At 37.7% G+C, this 16,657-nt stretch overlaps 1 pseudogene; it reads right to left on the bottom strand.

The window, feature by feature from the left end:
- The window catches only part of LOC149538367 (switch 2-like), a 54,791-nt pseudogene extending 39,624 nt beyond the window's left edge, over window positions 1-15,167 (bottom strand).
- Between the last annotated feature and the right edge of the window lie 1,490 nt (window positions 15,168-16,657).

Raw genomic sequence — 16,657 nt, 5'->3', positions numbered from 1 at the left:
CTTGTGTTCATTTTTTGTGTGTTCTATTATTTTCTGTTATTGGTTATATTTGCATGTAGTTTTTTATTTCTGTCCATGGTTTATCCTAACAAGTGGTATCAGAGCAAGGTTGTCTTTCAATTATCCTTTGTAGGAAAGTCTCACAGTTAAGTGGGAGTCTCACAGTTGAGTGGGAGCAATGGCAGATGAGGGTAAGTTGAGGGTTGATAGGTTTAATGGGCAGAACTTCTAGTTATTGAAGATGCAAATGGAAGACTATTTATATTAGAAGGATTTATGGAAGCCGTTGGAAGGAAAAGCCAAGAATCAGGGAACTATGTCAGAGGCTGAATGGGATCTTTTAGATAGAAAGGCACTTGGAAGCATTCAGTTATTCTTGGCACCATTAGTGGCATTTAATATTACAAAAGCAAAGATGACAAAAGATTTGATGAAAACCCTAGTGACACTGTATGAAAAGCCCTCCACTTCAAATAAGGTATTTCTCATGAAGGGTTTATTTAATATAAAAATGGCAGAAGGTGGATCTATTGCAGATCATTTAAATGAGTTTAATACTATTACTAGTCAATTATCTTCTGTGGGTATCAATTTTGATGAAGAAATTAGGCCTCTCTTGATTTTGTGTTCTTTGCCTGAAAGCTGGAATAGCTTGGTAATGGTGGTGAGTAATTCTATTCCTGGATCTAGTACCCTAAAATATGATGATGTGATTGGTGTTATTTTAAGTGAGGAAACTCATAGAAAATCATCAGGTGGATCTACATCAGGAAGTGCTTTAAATGCACAAAGCAGGGGCAGAACGACTAAAAGAGGAAGTCACTCTGGAAATCATGGGAAATGAAGAGGAAAGTCAAAGGGGAGGACGTCTCAATTGAGAGGACCAAATGATTGCTGGTACTATGAGAAACCAGGGCACAAAAAGGAAATATTGCTGGAATAGAAAGAAATATGAAGGAGATAAATCAGATGGAGACAATGAGGCAAATGTGGTAAGTAAAAAATCCGAAGAGGATGCTTTGCTCCTGTCTTTAGAGAGTGTTGATGATTCATGGGTTTTAGATTCTGGTGCTTCATTTCATGCTACACCTCACAGAGGTTATTTCATTGATTATGTCCAAGGGGATTTTGGGCTTGTTTATTTGGGGGATAATGAACCCTGTCAGATTGTTGGAAAGGGAAAAATTAAGATTAATTTGCAGAATGGGAATCATTGGCTACTACATGAGGTAAGACATGTTCCAAAACTAAGTAGAAATTTAATTTCAGCAGGGCAACTCGGTGATGAGGGTTGTGTAGTTACTTTTAATGATAAAAATTGGAAGGTTTCAAAAGGTTCCCTTGTAGTAGAAAAAGGTGTGAAAGTAGGCACCTTATATCTTTGTACAGGTCATAATGTTCCTTCTATTTTGATTGTTTCAGAGAAAAATGAATATTCAGGAACAATTACTGCAGTTGAGTAGGGAGAACAAATAGCTGCTGTAGATTCTGATACAACACTGTGGCACAATAGACTTGGGCACATGAGTGAGAAAGGTATGAAAGTACTTCATTCAAGGAAAGTTTTACCAAGTCTAAAATGTGTGAATATGGATTTCTGTGAAAGTTGTGTGTATGGAAAACAAAAGAGAGTGAGTTTTGTAAAGACAGGGAAGGAAAACAAAAAGGAGAAATTAGAGCTTGTGCATACAGATGTATGGGGACCAGCCCAGGTATCTTCCCTTGGTGGCTCTCATTATTATGTTACATTTATTGATGAAGCAACTAGAAAAGTATGGGTTTATTTCCTTAGATAGAAATCTGATGTATTTCAAACTTTTAAGAAATGGAAATGCTTGGTTGAAAATGAGACTGGTAAGAAATTAAAATGTCTCAGATCTGATAATGGTGGTGAGTATTGCAGTCATGAATTTGAAGATTATTGCTCCAGTAATGGTATTCATAGACAAAAAACTATTCCAAGGACTCCACAGGAAAATGGAGTGGCTGAACACATGAACAGGACTATAATGGAGCGCGCAAGGAGCATGAGGTTGCATGCTGGGTTGCCCTTACACATGTGGGTGGAGGCTATCAATACTGTAGTATATTTGATTAATAGAGGTCCCTCTACTCCTTTGGGCTGTGGTATTCCAGAGGAAGCATGGACTGGTAAGAAGGTGAGTTATTCTTTTCTCAAGACCTTCGGTTGTGATGCTTTTGCTCATATAGACTCTGAAAATAGAACCAAGCTAGAAGCTAAATCAAAGAAATGTGTTTTTGTTGGATATGGCATAAATGAATTTGGTTATAGGCTTTGGGATTTTGAAAATCTTAAAATTATTAGAAGTCGGGATGTCATATTCAATGAGAAAGTGTTGTACAAAGATCTTTTGCAACAACATGAGAAGAAAGAAGATGATTATGTAGTGTTGGATGATACTCCAAAAGCTGATGTTCCAGCCATTCCTCATGATGTGCAACAACTGCAACAACAAATACCACACACACCAGTGAATGTTTGATGGTCAACAAGGAAAATTAAACCTCCACAAAGGTTTTCTCCCTCTTTGTATTCTATTTTACTTACTGATGCTGGTGAACCTGAAAGTTATGATAAAGTTGTGCAGGTGGATACTAAGATTCAGTGGGAGTCTGCAATGAAAGATGAAATGGACTCTTTGCTGAAAATAAAGACATGGGATTTGTGCAAGTTGCATGTAGGTAAAAAGGCTTTACAGAATAAATGGGTTTACAGGTTGAAAGAAGAGGAAGGAGGTAAGAAAAGATTTAAGGCCAGGTTAGTTGTAAAAGGATTTGCATAGAAAAAGGGAATTGATTTTGATGAGATATTTTCTCCTGTTGTTAAAATGACTTCTATTTGTACTGTTTTAAGTCTTGTGGCTACTGAAGATTTGCATTTAGAGCAGATGGATGTTAAAACAACTTTTCTTCATGGTGATTTGGATGAAGAAATATATATGGCTTAGCCACAGGGTTTCGAGGTCAAAGGTAAGGAGAACTTAGTGTGCAAATTGAAGAAAAGTTTATATGGCTTGAAGCAAGGACCTCGGCAATGGTATCTAAAATTGGACAGTTTTATGCATGAGCATGGATATAATAGGTGTCATTTAGATTACTGTGTTTATTTTAAGAGGTTGGATGATGATAGCTACATTATTTTATGTTTATATGTTGATGATATGCTTGTAGCTAGGTCTAACATGCATCATATTAAGGGGCTGAAATGCCAATTAGCACATGCATTTGCTATGAAGGATTTGGGGGCAGCAAAATAAATCCTTGGTATGAAGATTTGCAGAGATAGGAAGAACAGAACATTGATGCTATCTCAAGCTGATTATGTTGAGAAGGTGTTGCAACGTTTCTCTATGGAGAATGCTAAAGCTGTCAGCACACCTTTACCTGGTCATTTGAAATTGACTAAGGAGATGTGTCCCAAGACATAGGAAGAGGAGGATAAGATGTCCAAGGTACCCTATGCTTCAGCTATAGGAAGTTTGATGTATGCTATGGTATGTACTAGGCCAAATATTGCACATGCCATGGGAGTCGTTAGCAGGTATATGAGTCATCTAGGATTTGAGCATTGGAATGATGTCAAGTGGATTCTCAGATATTTGAGAGGAACATCCAATAAGTGTTTACACTTTGGGGGCTCTACTCCTGATTTACAGGGCTATGTTGACTTAGATTTGGCTGGGGATATTGATACCAGGCGGAGTACTACAGATTATGTCTTTACTATTCATGGCGTAGCCGTGAGCTAGGTTTCTAGGTTACAGAAGATTAATGCTCTCTCCACTACAGAGGCAGAGTATGTTGCTGCTACAGAGGCAGACAAAGAGATGATATGGCTTCAATTCTTCTTGGAAGAATTGGGACATCCTTAGAAGGATAATTATTTGTTCACAGATAATCAGAGTGCCATTCATATTGCTAAGAATTCAGCTCTGCATTCTAAGACCAAACACATACAGTTGCGGTACCATTTCATTCGATCAGTTTTGGAGGATGGACAGTTAAAGCTGGAGAAGATACATACCAATGACAATCCAGCAGCTATGTTGACAAAGGTTGTAACAAGGGAGAAGCTGAACTCCTCTTCAACTTCGGTTGGTCTTTTAGACTGAACATGAATAAAAGAACAGTAGAGTCCAGGATGGTTTGATCCAGTGGGAGCCCCATGTGGTAGTGGTATTGCTACAAGATCAGTCTCCAAGTGGGAGATTGTTGTTTAGTGTGGAGCCTGATCAGTCTCCAAGTGGGAGATTGTTAGATTGTGGTGACTGATCAGTAAAGTACTATACATACTTCATAAATAGTGGGGTTTGCCCCAAAAAACTTTTTTTGGGCAGTAGCTGACATGGTAGCCGACATATTATGGCCGACATATGGCCGACATGTTATAACCCTAAAGAGGTTTAATACTTGTATAAAAGGGCTTAGGGTTGGGTATTTTTCATAATGTTGTGATACAAAATTGGTTCTTGCAACGGTATTGAGCTGTAAGGGATTACAAATTGTAATCAGGTTGTAATCACTGGATTGTAATAAGATCAAACTTGCTATTTGGTGGACATAGCCCAGGGATTGGGTGAACCATGTTAAATCTTGGTGCCTTGTGTTCATTTTTTGTGTGTTCTATTATTTTCTATTATTGGTTATATTTGCATGTAGTTTTTTATTTCTGTCCGTGGTTTATCCTAACAATAGGCTCTTAGCTCAAACTTTTCACTCCTCTTGTAGTATAGACTAAAGTCATTAGTTCCTTTTAGATACCTCAATATTCTCTTTACTATTATTAGATGATTTTCTCTTTGATTTTTAAAAAATCTTGCTACTATTCCAATAGCTAATGCAATGTCTAGTTTACTATGTCTAACATATTGCAACTTTCCAATCATTGATCTATACATTGTTCGATTCACTTTAGCTAACTCATCATTCTTAGATAACTTATCTCCTATCACCATTGGTACACTAACTAGTTTTAAGTCTTCTAATCCAAATTTTTTGAGTATCTCCTTAATGTATTTGGATTGGGTCACAAATATGCCATGCTTAAGTTGATGTACTTGCAATCCAAAAAAGAATTTGATTTCTCCAAACGTTGACATCTCAAAATCATGTTTCATTTGATTAGCAAAATCTTTGCATAGAAAATCTCTTCATCAAAATATTATATCATTAACAAAGATTTCAAATATCAAAATTTCTTTACCGTTTTTAGCCTTGATATATAGGTTTTTGTTGTCATCTATTCTCTCAAATCCTATCTTCACGAGATATTTGTACAGTCTCTCATACCATGCTCTAGGTGCTTGCTTCAAACCATAAAATACCTTATGCAGTTTAAAAACCATATTCTTTTTGTTTTCATCAAAAAATCCCTCTAGTTGTTCTATGTAGACTTCCTCTTCTAGTATAGCATTTAGAAAAGTAGACTTTATATCCATTAGGTAGACTTTGAAACTTTTCTAAGCAGTATATGCAAGCAATATTCTTACTCCTTCCATTCCTATTCTTATTGTGGATAGCCTTTGCAAACTAGTCTAGCTTTGTTTCTAGTTATCTCACCATTCTCATCAAGTTTATTCCTAAACGCCCATTTGATACCAATTACATTCTTATCAGCTGGTCTAGGAACTAGGGTGTAGGTTATGTTCTTCTCAATCTGGTCTATCTCTTCTTCCATAGCTTTATACCAATCATCATCTTGAAGTGCATCTTTCATTTTTTTGGGCTCAACCTTGCTCACCAGGCATGATTAATTCCTTAGTCTATTCCTTGTCATTGATCTGGCATCCTTGTCACCAATGATTTGATCTGCAAGGTGATGTCTTCTCACATGCTTGGCTAATCTTTGTTCTATCCTTCTTTCCATGTTTGATCCTTCAGCTTCAAATACATTTTGCACATCACCATTTGGTATTTCATTATCTCTTTCATGTATACTATTTTCAAAATTAGAATGTCCATTTTCTTCATTCGACAACTTGGCTTCAAAATGTAGCTCGACATTCACTAGTTGTGACTGGGCTAATACTGAAATTTGTTGTTGATTCCCAATTTGATTAGCAACATTATCTTCAATAGTCATTCCTTCATAGAAGTATACAAAAGATCTATAATCTTCTTATTTCTTGGATTCATCAACTTGGACTTCTGCATGTTCATCAAAATTTATATTTGTACTCTCCACAATCTTGTTAGTGTTAGTGTTTAAACACTTATATGCTTTGCTTCTAGTGGAATATCCAAGGAATATGTCTTCATCACTTTTTGCATCAAACTTGCCATTTATAGTGTCTTTAAAAATATAACATTCTTAAATTAAAACAAATATTTTGAAATGCTTTACATTAGGTGAGTGACCATACCATAGTTCAAAAGGTGTTGTAGTTGTTCCTTTCTTGAATTGGAGTCTATTTAGAGTGTAAACAACTATACTTAAAACTTCTATCTAGTACATTAGAGCAACATTTTTCTCCATTATCAATGTTATTGCATAGTCTATCACTGATCTATTCCTTCTTTCAGCAATACCATTTAGTGGGGGAGTTTTTGGTGCTGATGTCTACCTTTTGATACCTTTATCATTACAAAATATCTCAAATTTCTTTGATGTAAAATCTCCTCTTCTTTCTAATCTTAGGCATTTTAGACCCTTTCCTTTTTCCTTCTCAACTCTAGCCAAATACCACTTGAACATTTGAAATGCATCAGATTTTTGCTTCAAAAAATGATAGTCATCATCCTGGAATAGTCATCTACAAATGGCATTATGTATTTGTTTTCTAGGTAGCTTTTCACTTCTATTGGTCCACATAAATCAATATGGACTAGATTTAGTACTTCTTTGGAAGTGTATTTTTTTCTTATAAAGCTTGACTTAGTCATCTTTTCTAGTTGACATTGTTTGCATATTGTGTTTTTAGGTTTCTTCAGTTTGGGAAAACCTCTAACTTTCTTCCTTTTTGCTGATGTTAATTAGATTAACAAAGTTATCATGACACAATCTTTTATGCCATAACCACACATCATCAAGTCTAATAATGAGACAAGTTGCAACTTCCATATCTAGGTAAAACAAATTACTCCTAGTTCATTCACCTTTTCCTATTAGACTTCCATTAGTGTCATAGATTTTGGAAGTTTTGTTTCCAAATTCTTCTTTACAACCTACATTGCCTAATTGTGATACACTCAACAAATTGTAGTTCAATCCTTCAACATAGTATGCATTATCAAATGAAATTTTCTTTGTAAGTTTAGTTGAACCTTTTCCTTTTATTTGAAATCGAGAATCATTAAAAAATCTAACACTATTTCCATCATACTGATTGAACCTTTTCTTTTTATTTGACATCGAGCATCATTAACAAATCTAACACTATTTCCATCATACTGAGAAAACATAATAAACTTACTTTTATCTCTTGTCATGTGATGTGAGGATCCACTATCTATGATCCACTTGTCATTCTTGTTCACATAGGTTACCAACATTGTTGCTTCATCTTCATCTTCATCTAATTCATCCTTCATGGCCAGATAGACTCCTTGATCATCATTCTCATTAGAATCTTCTTCAATAATATAGCATCTTTTGCCTTCTCCCTTGTAATCTCTGCTATCACCTTCTCTTTTGTTCTTGTACTTGTTTCATTCTTTGTAGTTCTTCTTCTATGTACATCTTGTAACAATATTACCTACTTCATTGCAATTAAAAAAATGATAGGCAACTTACCTTTTAATTTACCTTTGCCTCTATGGAATCTTCTAGCCTGTAGTGTTTCCAATTGTTCCACATCTTCCTCATTTGTGCTACTATCATTGGATGCATGTTTTCATTTTCTATTCTTCTTCTTTTGTCATGTCCCCAATTTTTGGTGACAGTTCTATTTAATTAATTTAATTAATACTGGTTGTCCAAGGACGACTAATTAATTATTTTAATTAAATACATAATATTAAAAGATAACCTTGTATTTAATAAAGTTACTTGGGGTATTTAATAAAGTCACTTGAGGGATAAGATCAAAAAGGTTCTAGAAGTCTCTGGAGAGGATGGAGAAAAAGAATAAATAGGCACCCCGGGGGGCTCCATTCGAATGAGGCAGTTGGTTATTTCTCTTTGTATTTTCAGATTGTGATTCAATCACAGGTGCATTGTGGAACCTAGGGTTTCTACAATTGTCACAGTTGGCCATTGAGAACGATAACTCTCAATTGGTTCGCAATTTTGAGGGTGTGAAATATCATCCGAATTATTGCAGATTGGAGGTGACATTCAGTCATTTCATCAGGGCGTAAATCGGTGGCTTAAGGCCAAATTTGTGGTTCTTGCAGGATTTGATTCAGATTATCAGGTTAATAGCGGAATTGAGGATTCAAGGGCAGAATTGAGGAATTGTAGAGTTTTTGCATTGGAGACGAGTTTCAATTATTCAGTGGACTTTTAAAGGGTTTGAAGGTCTGGCTGGGAGTTGAGAAACCTAGGATTAGGAACTGATGAAACGGCAGGCTCGAATAACCAGAGTTTCATGAGTATCAGTGAGCTTTGTCATTAACATCGCAGGCAGGAGGCTAGAGGTTTCCTTAACAAAAATTGTGAGTCGCGGGTTGTTGAGCGGCTATAGTAGAGGGTCGGTACTGGGGTTTTTTCATCACAGCAGGAGCATTTCCAAACAACGGCTACCACAGAGATTTTGGAGCAATTATCATAATCAGCGGATCAAATTTGCGACCCCGGTTGGAGATCACAAGCAAACCCCGAAACGCGTCCAGTGGGCATCGTGCGAGTTTGAAGAAATCGTGTTCATCTACGGCATTCTAGAACATAATATGTAACCGGCCATCAACATGGGTAACAAAAGACGTAGGTGACTAGGCGATGCACATAACCGCAGGTCGGATCCATAGCTCTATTATGTTTCGCAAAAAGCATACAGATTCCAACGTTTTAGTTGATCATGTGACAAAGACATGAGATATAGCCGGGCCATGCAATTTAGGCATATCGTGGATGCAGTCATGGTGGGAGATGATCTATCATCAAATCGCCTTGGAGAGCTGTCGTTTGGGTCAGTTGATTGCTGAAGCTGATCATCTTATATTATCAACTGAGGGCATTGCATACTGAATGCAATTGGCTATAAGGGCATTCTTCTTGGTTGGCTGTGGAGACTTTCTTCTCAGACTGTGATCTCCTAGGTTTTGCTGCCAGAAGCTAAAGGGGATTGATAGAGACGTGGTCTGCTGCAAACTTTGGAATCAGGTTCTTGTATTTGAAATTGTAATTTGTGGTGCATTTAAATTAGAGTTGTCGATTGAAGTTTTAGATAATAGAATGATGATCCCTTATTGCAAATTGGCCATCAAGAACAATTTATTGCAGCCTGATTCATTTAATCTCAGTATTCAGCATATTAGTTGTGGTTTGCCTATTTGCATTTAACATTGCTCAAAACTATAAAACAAAAAACTTGCGCAAAGCAGTACTTTCTTTCGGGTTGAGTTTGGTTGCCAAGTAATGGGTGTTTGTCAAAGTTTAATGGGTGGTCAGAGCTCGATTGCTAACTGTTTGAAAAAATGCCTAATCATTGAAGTTTTAGTATTTTGGTGTTTAAGAGGCAAATAACCTGTCAGGGATATCTCAGTGGTATCAGAGCGGTTTTCTTGCCATCCTGTGGGGTGAAAACCAACTTACATGAGTGATCAGCACTCTACTTCAACCAAGATGGACAGGTACAGCACAAAGTCTCCAAGGACACAATCTCGGACAAGTAATAGACGCAGTATTCAGAGTCGGAATTGTGGAAAGGAGGACTATTCAGGTATTCAGGATGAGCTCAGAAAGATCAAACATAACATGTCTGAACTGTTGGTTAAACACCACCGTATGCTTGACAGGTTGTCCGTCCCAGCTAAGGTGAGTAAATCAACTGGATTTCGTTTTGGCAAATCTTCTCACGAAGAGTTGACAGATACAATGAGAGATGCTACTAGGAACCTTAATGAGGAGTTCGAGGAACAAGTATGCAGCCAGTCAGAGGCTTCAGTTCGGTCACAGGAAGAAGCGGTGAAGGACATTACGCTGATGGATAGTAACTGTCAACTTGACACTCAAGTTGAGACAGTTGAATACGAGTTTTCCGAAGGTGATGTCTCATGTACTCAAGGAAGTTTGGTTCCGACAAGCAATGATTACAGAGAAGTAAGTTTAGATGAAAATGAAGATGTCATTGTGCATGGTGATGAGATACCTGGTGAAAATGAGCAGACATCGAGCATTTATGATTTTGTTGACAGAGAGTACCAGGCTTAGTTAGATGCTTCATCACATGAGGATGAAATTGGTGGTACTTCACATGTTTGGTCCAGCCAGCTGAAGGAGAGCAAAGATAGTATTGTGGCTTCTTTATCTCATCATGACAGGATGCGGGAGATGTTAGAAGAGCACATCCAGATGATTCAGATACAAGGAAGACAGAAGGGAGTTCAGGCAAATTCTTCCTGCTGTGACTTACATGCAATTGGTGAAGGAATGGGGACGACAAAGCTGAGCTATTTGCATCTTCTATCAGACCGTGATCATCTTCTAAGCCTTGCCAAAGACTATTCAGATGCCTTGAGGAGGAAGGAGGAGGAAGTTGTCAAGCTTTCTTGCGAGCTTGAGGACACTCGAGCAATTTTGGCATTACGGGACTGGGAGAAACAAGGGCAAGAGCACGACATGGAGCTGAGCTTAAGATTATCTTGCACTCAGTTTTTGACAGAAGAGGGATCATATTTGGTAGCTGATAATGCTACGAGTTCATCTTGCATTCACATCCAGAATACAAGGACAATATCAGATAGGTATGTGAAGTTAGTTGGTATTGGTCACATTACTTAGGTAAGGAGTTTTCTTGAGTTACCAGCTGTTCCTTGTTTACGGATATGGACTCGAGAATGTTTCAGGGGTATTTGGGATTTAGTTGACTGGAAAGCACTTTATGGTAGCCGTGATTATTTGGATGCTATCATGGATTTGATTAGCAGAATATACGGTGTTATCTTTTCTTGTGCCAGCAGAACATCCAATGTTGGTATTAGTTTTTATGCATCGTTGTTGGGTTTGGTTCATATTTCCAGTCGACCATCCTTGCTGAAAGGTGTTGAAGGTTTTTCATATTTGGAAGCATGTACAGATGAGTCCCAGGATCGTTTTGACCTTGATGACATCCGGGAGAATGAAGTGAACAGTTTTGAAGATTCAACTTCCTTGACAGTTTCTTTAGGTACAGAAGAGCTTGATAGCAGGACTACAGATTTTGACACTCTGGATGTTGATATAAGTTTTAAAGTTGATTCAAAAAATATGGATGATAATAATCCAGAGACCAGTATTTTTGAAGACATTCCTCCAGTCAATGTGTCAGAAGGAATTTATAGAAGACGGTCTAGCCAGAGCCATCATGTGATTAGCCAGTTGAAAGTTAGTGAGCGAGACATTGCTATCGCTTGTGAGCATTTTGATACTGCTCATCAGTTGTTGGCTGTTACTGGTTGGGGTTCTTCTATGACAGATGAGTCCAGCGGTGGTTACTTTTCTTTGGCAGAGATTCATGCCTTGCGTGAAGCTGTTCGGATTTTGAAGCAAGATTATTTACGATTGGTAGCCGACCGTGATCACTTGGTTGAGTGGGGGAATACAGCATATGAGGCACTCTTGGATCGTGAAGAGGAGGTGAGTGAGCTTTCCCAAGAGCTCATAGCGACTACTGAAGCATTAGAGGACACACAGCGAGATCTACAGAAGTCGCAGCTTCAGTTGAAGGAGGTGACCGTGGAGTTGGAGCATTTGCGGTCAAAACCAGCCCCAGACCCAGTTCATTTGACTATTGAGGTGGACGATGGTAAGTACACTCCTATAGTTGCTTTTGAGGAGCTTATTGTTGAGACTGACACACATGTTCAGGGTTTGGAGGAAGTTGGTCTTAATGAGTTTGGGATACTGGTAGAGTCAAGTTTCCAGATTGATTCTTCTCAGATAGTTGATAGTGCGGTACAGCTGAGTATGCCACCCTTACAGGAGGACCAGTTGTGGTGTAAAGGAGAGTATGTTAATGTTTCCTCATATAATTTTTACTGCACTAAACCGTTCATGAAGTATTTGTTGGATAGTGCATGTGTTCAGTTAGACTCGCATGAAGTGACAGAAGGTGTTCTCATCCAAGATACTAGTGTTATTCGCGGATTGGTTGAAACGATTATAGGGGTCCTTTTTACTATGCTATCTCACAGGGATCTCGAGGAAGTGTTTGTTGAGCAGAATGCATGGGATCCTATCCGACCTACAGTCACTCGGAGTCAGAAAATGGAGCCATCTGTTGATTCCCAGTTCAGTGATGATGAGCCAGCAGTAGAGTTTGGAGGTTCTTACCGGCATTATATGGTAGGGTATGCTCATCATTTTTCTTTTGACACAAAGATAGAAGATTTTATTTCACACAGATGTAGATTGGCTCCAGTTTCTTACCATCCATTAGGGAATAGATTGGCACCATATTTTGAAAATAAAATTGGTAGTTGCAAGTTACTCAGCCTGCAGCATCGACACACCCGGAGCAGTTTTTCAGAGATTGGATTTGATGGTAGTGATTCAGGTTGTCATATCTACAATGCAGTTGGGTGCAGGTGTCTTTTTGACAGGGGCTTGAGTTATGATAGAGTTGATGTTTCAGTTGGCTTGAGTTCTGCAGAATGATTTCTTCTACTAACATCTACAGTTGGTTTACAGATAATTTCATCAGAGTTGTTAGTTGTTTGTATGTTGAGTACAGTTTTTCAGCTACTGTTATTGATGATTTCTCCACAGGAGTATGGTGAGGATTGGGATGATACACAGATTTACATTTGGGATCCAGGAAGACTGATTGGTTCATGGTTCAGCCATTGCTTGGGGACAAGCAATTTCAGGAAGGGCGGACTGTCATGTCCCCAATTTTTGGTGACAGTTCTATTTAATTAATTTAATTAATACTGGTTGTCCAAGGATGACTAATTAATTATTTTAATTAAATACATAATATTAAAAGATAACCTTGTATTTAATAAAGTTACTTGGGGTATTTAATAAAGTCACTTGAGGGATAAGATCAAAAAGGTTCTAGAAGTCTCTGGAGAGGATGGAGAAAAAGAATAAATAGGCACCCCGAGGGGCTCCATTCGAATGAGGCAGTTGGTTATTTCTCTTTGTATTTTCAGATTGTGATTCAATCACAGGTGCATTGTGGAACCTAGGGTTTCTACAATTGTCACAGTTGGCCATTGAGAACAATAACTCTCAATTGGTTCGCAATTTTGAGGGTGTGAAATATCATCCGAATTATTGCAGATTGGAGGTGACATTCAGTCATTTCATCAGGGCGTAAATCGGTGGCTTAAGGCCAAATTTGTGGTTCTTGCAGGATTTGATTCAGATTATCAGGTTAATAGCGGAATTGAAGATTCAAGGGCAGAATTGAGGAATTGTAGAGTTTTTGCATTGGAGACGAGTTTCAATTATTCAGTGGACTTTTAAAGGGTTTAAAGGTCTGGCCGGGAGTTGAGAAACCTAGGATTAGGAACTAATGAAACGGCAGGCTCGAATAACCAGAGTTTCATGAGTATCAGTGAGCTTTGTCATTAACATCGCAGGCGGGAGGCTAGAGGTTTCCTTAACAAAAATTGTGAGTCGCGGGTTGTTGAGCGGCTATAGTAGAGGGTCGGTACTGGGGTTTTTTCATCACAGCAGGAGCATTTCCAAACAACGGCTACCACAGAGATTTTGGAGCAATTATCATAATCAGCGGATCAAATTTGCGACCTCGGTTGGAGATCACAAGCAAACCTCGAAACGCGTCCAGTGGGCATCGTGCGAGTTTGAAGAAATCGTGTTCATCTGCGGCATTCTAGAACATAATATGTAACCGGCCATCAACATGGGTAACGAAAGACGTAGGTGACTAGGCGATGCACATAACCGCAGGTCGGATCCATAGCTCTATTATGTTTCGCAAAAAGCATACAGATTCCAACGTTTTAGTTGATCATGTGACAAAGACATGAGATATAGCCGGGCCACGCAATTTAGGCATATCGTGGATGCAGTCATGGTGGGAGATGATCTATCATCAAATCGCCTTGGAGAGCTGTCGTTTGGGTCAGTTGATTGCTGAAGCTGATCATCTTATATTATCAACTGAGGGCATTGCATACTGAATGCAATTGGCTATAAGGGCATTCTTCTTGGTTGGCTGTGGAGACTTTCTTCTCAGACTGTGATCTCCTAGGTTTCGCTGCCAGAAGCTAAAGGGGATTGATAGAGACGTGGTCTGCTGCAAACTTTGTAATCAGGTTCTTGTATTTGAAATTGTAATTTGTGGTGCATTTAAATTAGAGTTGTCGATTGAAGTTTTAGATAATAGAATGATGATCCCCTATTGCAAATTGGCCATCAAGAACAATTTATTGCAGCCTAATTCATTTAATCTCAGTATTCAGCATATTAGTTGTGGTTTGCCTATTTGCATTTAACATTGATCAAAACTATAAAACAACAAACTTGCGCAAAGCAGTACTTTCTTTTGGGTTGAGTTTGGTTGCCAAGTAATAGGTGTTTGTCAAAGTTTAACGGGTGGTCAGAGCTCGATTGCTAACTCTTTGACAAAATTCCTAATGATTGAAGTTTTAGTATTTTGGTGTTTAAGAGGCAAATAACCTGTCAGGGATATCTCATCTTTGATTTCACCTCCTCAGTGTCCTTCAATGTCAGCTTGGCATTGAAAGAAGATTCAAGATTCTCAGTTTTGTAGTTATCAAAGTTAGACAATTAAGATGCAACAAGTCTTCCCACTATTCCTTCAAAGGTTAGTGTGCTCCCTTGTAAACACCTTAGCTCTTGGATGGCTGAAAATTTAATAGCGTAGATAGAATTTTCTATTGATAGTCTCTTCTTCTAATTGACCACCTAGATTTCTTATTACACTTACCACTTCTTTCATTCTGGATCCATAATGAGCAACAGTCTCACCTTCCTCCATTTTCATGTCATAAAACTTTCCTCCAAAGCTTTCTTTCTTTGCTCTCTGAACAATTTGATCTCCTGTATAAATATATGATAGGGCTTTCCACATGTTAAATGGAGTATCACAACCTCTAATGTCATCAAAATTAGCATAGCTAAGTGCAAAGGCAATCTCCAGCATTGCCTAATTGTGCTCCTTCCTTTTGTTCAAGTCATCTATAGAGAGGGGTCTAGCTGGGTCTACATGCTCTATTCCAATTGATGTTTTTGCATAATCACCTATTGATCCGAGGTGAAATTTCATTAGACTCTACGATGCAACAAAGTTATCTTTATTGAGCTTGGGAACTTCTCTCTTGGACATCTTGATCTTCTTGCTTCTAGTACCCTAGAACTAAATCAGCAGATGGCTCTGATACCAATTGTTAGAAATATTTTATAATAACTAAGAGGGGGGAGGGGTGAATCAATTATTCAAGGTCCAAATGTCATATTCAAACTTTTCATCAAGTAAAGTGTTCCCATAAAACTTATTCATTCATCCATGCTTTAACTTTCCTATTCAACAAGTTACTGTAAATCACCATGCATACATAACACATGAAAAGATCAACACATAACACAATGATTTATGTGGAAACCCAATTTGAGAATGCAGGTGCACTTTTAGTTCACCATTTGTAAAACTTTTAGAGTCACCTCACGTAAAGAATTTCCCAAAAACTTTTAAACTTGGGATTTTCCACCAAAGGGAAAAGCATACTAGAAAACTCATTTTTCACTGCTCCTTTTGGAGTGATTTTTAGATTTTCCATTGGAGAAGTAAATGATTCAGTTTCCACCAAATGGAAAAGTGTAGTGGAAAACTCATTTTTCGCTGCTCCTTTCATAGTCATTTTAAGATTTTCCATTGGAGAAGCAAATGTTTCAGTTTCCACCAAAGGGAGAAGCATAGTAGAAAACTCATTTTCTGTTGTGCCTTTTGCAATCATTTTCAGATTTTTCAATTGGAGAAGTAAATGTTTCAGTTTCCAACAAATGGAGAAGCATAGTGGAAACCTCATTTTTTGTTGCACCTTTCACAATCATTTTCAGAATTTCCATTGGAGAAGCAAATGTTTCATTTTCCACCAAAAGGAAAAGCATAGTGGAAAACTCATTTTCTGCTACACCTTTTGTAGTCAAAGTTTAGTTTTCCACATGAGGAGAGAAAAGGAAAATCTCAAGATCAAGATTATTTCAGAAAAGTAATTTATGAATCAATCTTCATCAAAATTGTGCCCACTACATGAAGGTGGAAAATTGAAGATTGGGTGCACTTTTCGTAGTCAAAAATGAAATTTCTACCAAGCATCAAATCCACAATAGAGAGATGGAAAAGAGCTCTTAATTGATTAAATAAAGAATATTAATCTCATAATAATATATTGCTTGAAGATTTGGACATTAACATGACATTGAATATGAAGTGAAAAATTCAATTTCTGATACGCCTTTTGTAGTCAGTTTGGAGTTTTCCACAAAGGGAGAAGGCAAAAGCCAAATTCCCACAAAGGATGAATTAGAGTGTTCCATGGCTAGTGCCCTAATAGAAAAGAA

The sequence above is a fragment of the Cupressus sempervirens genome, chromosome 9 (genome assembly GCF_028749045.1).
Source record: "Cupressus sempervirens isolate cs-2001-9-10 chromosome 9, ASM2874904v1, whole genome shotgun sequence".
In the NCBI taxonomy this organism is placed as follows: domain Eukaryota; kingdom Viridiplantae; phylum Streptophyta; class Pinopsida; order Cupressales; family Cupressaceae; genus Cupressus; species Cupressus sempervirens.
This window is presented reverse-complemented; position numbering and strand designations above follow the sequence as displayed.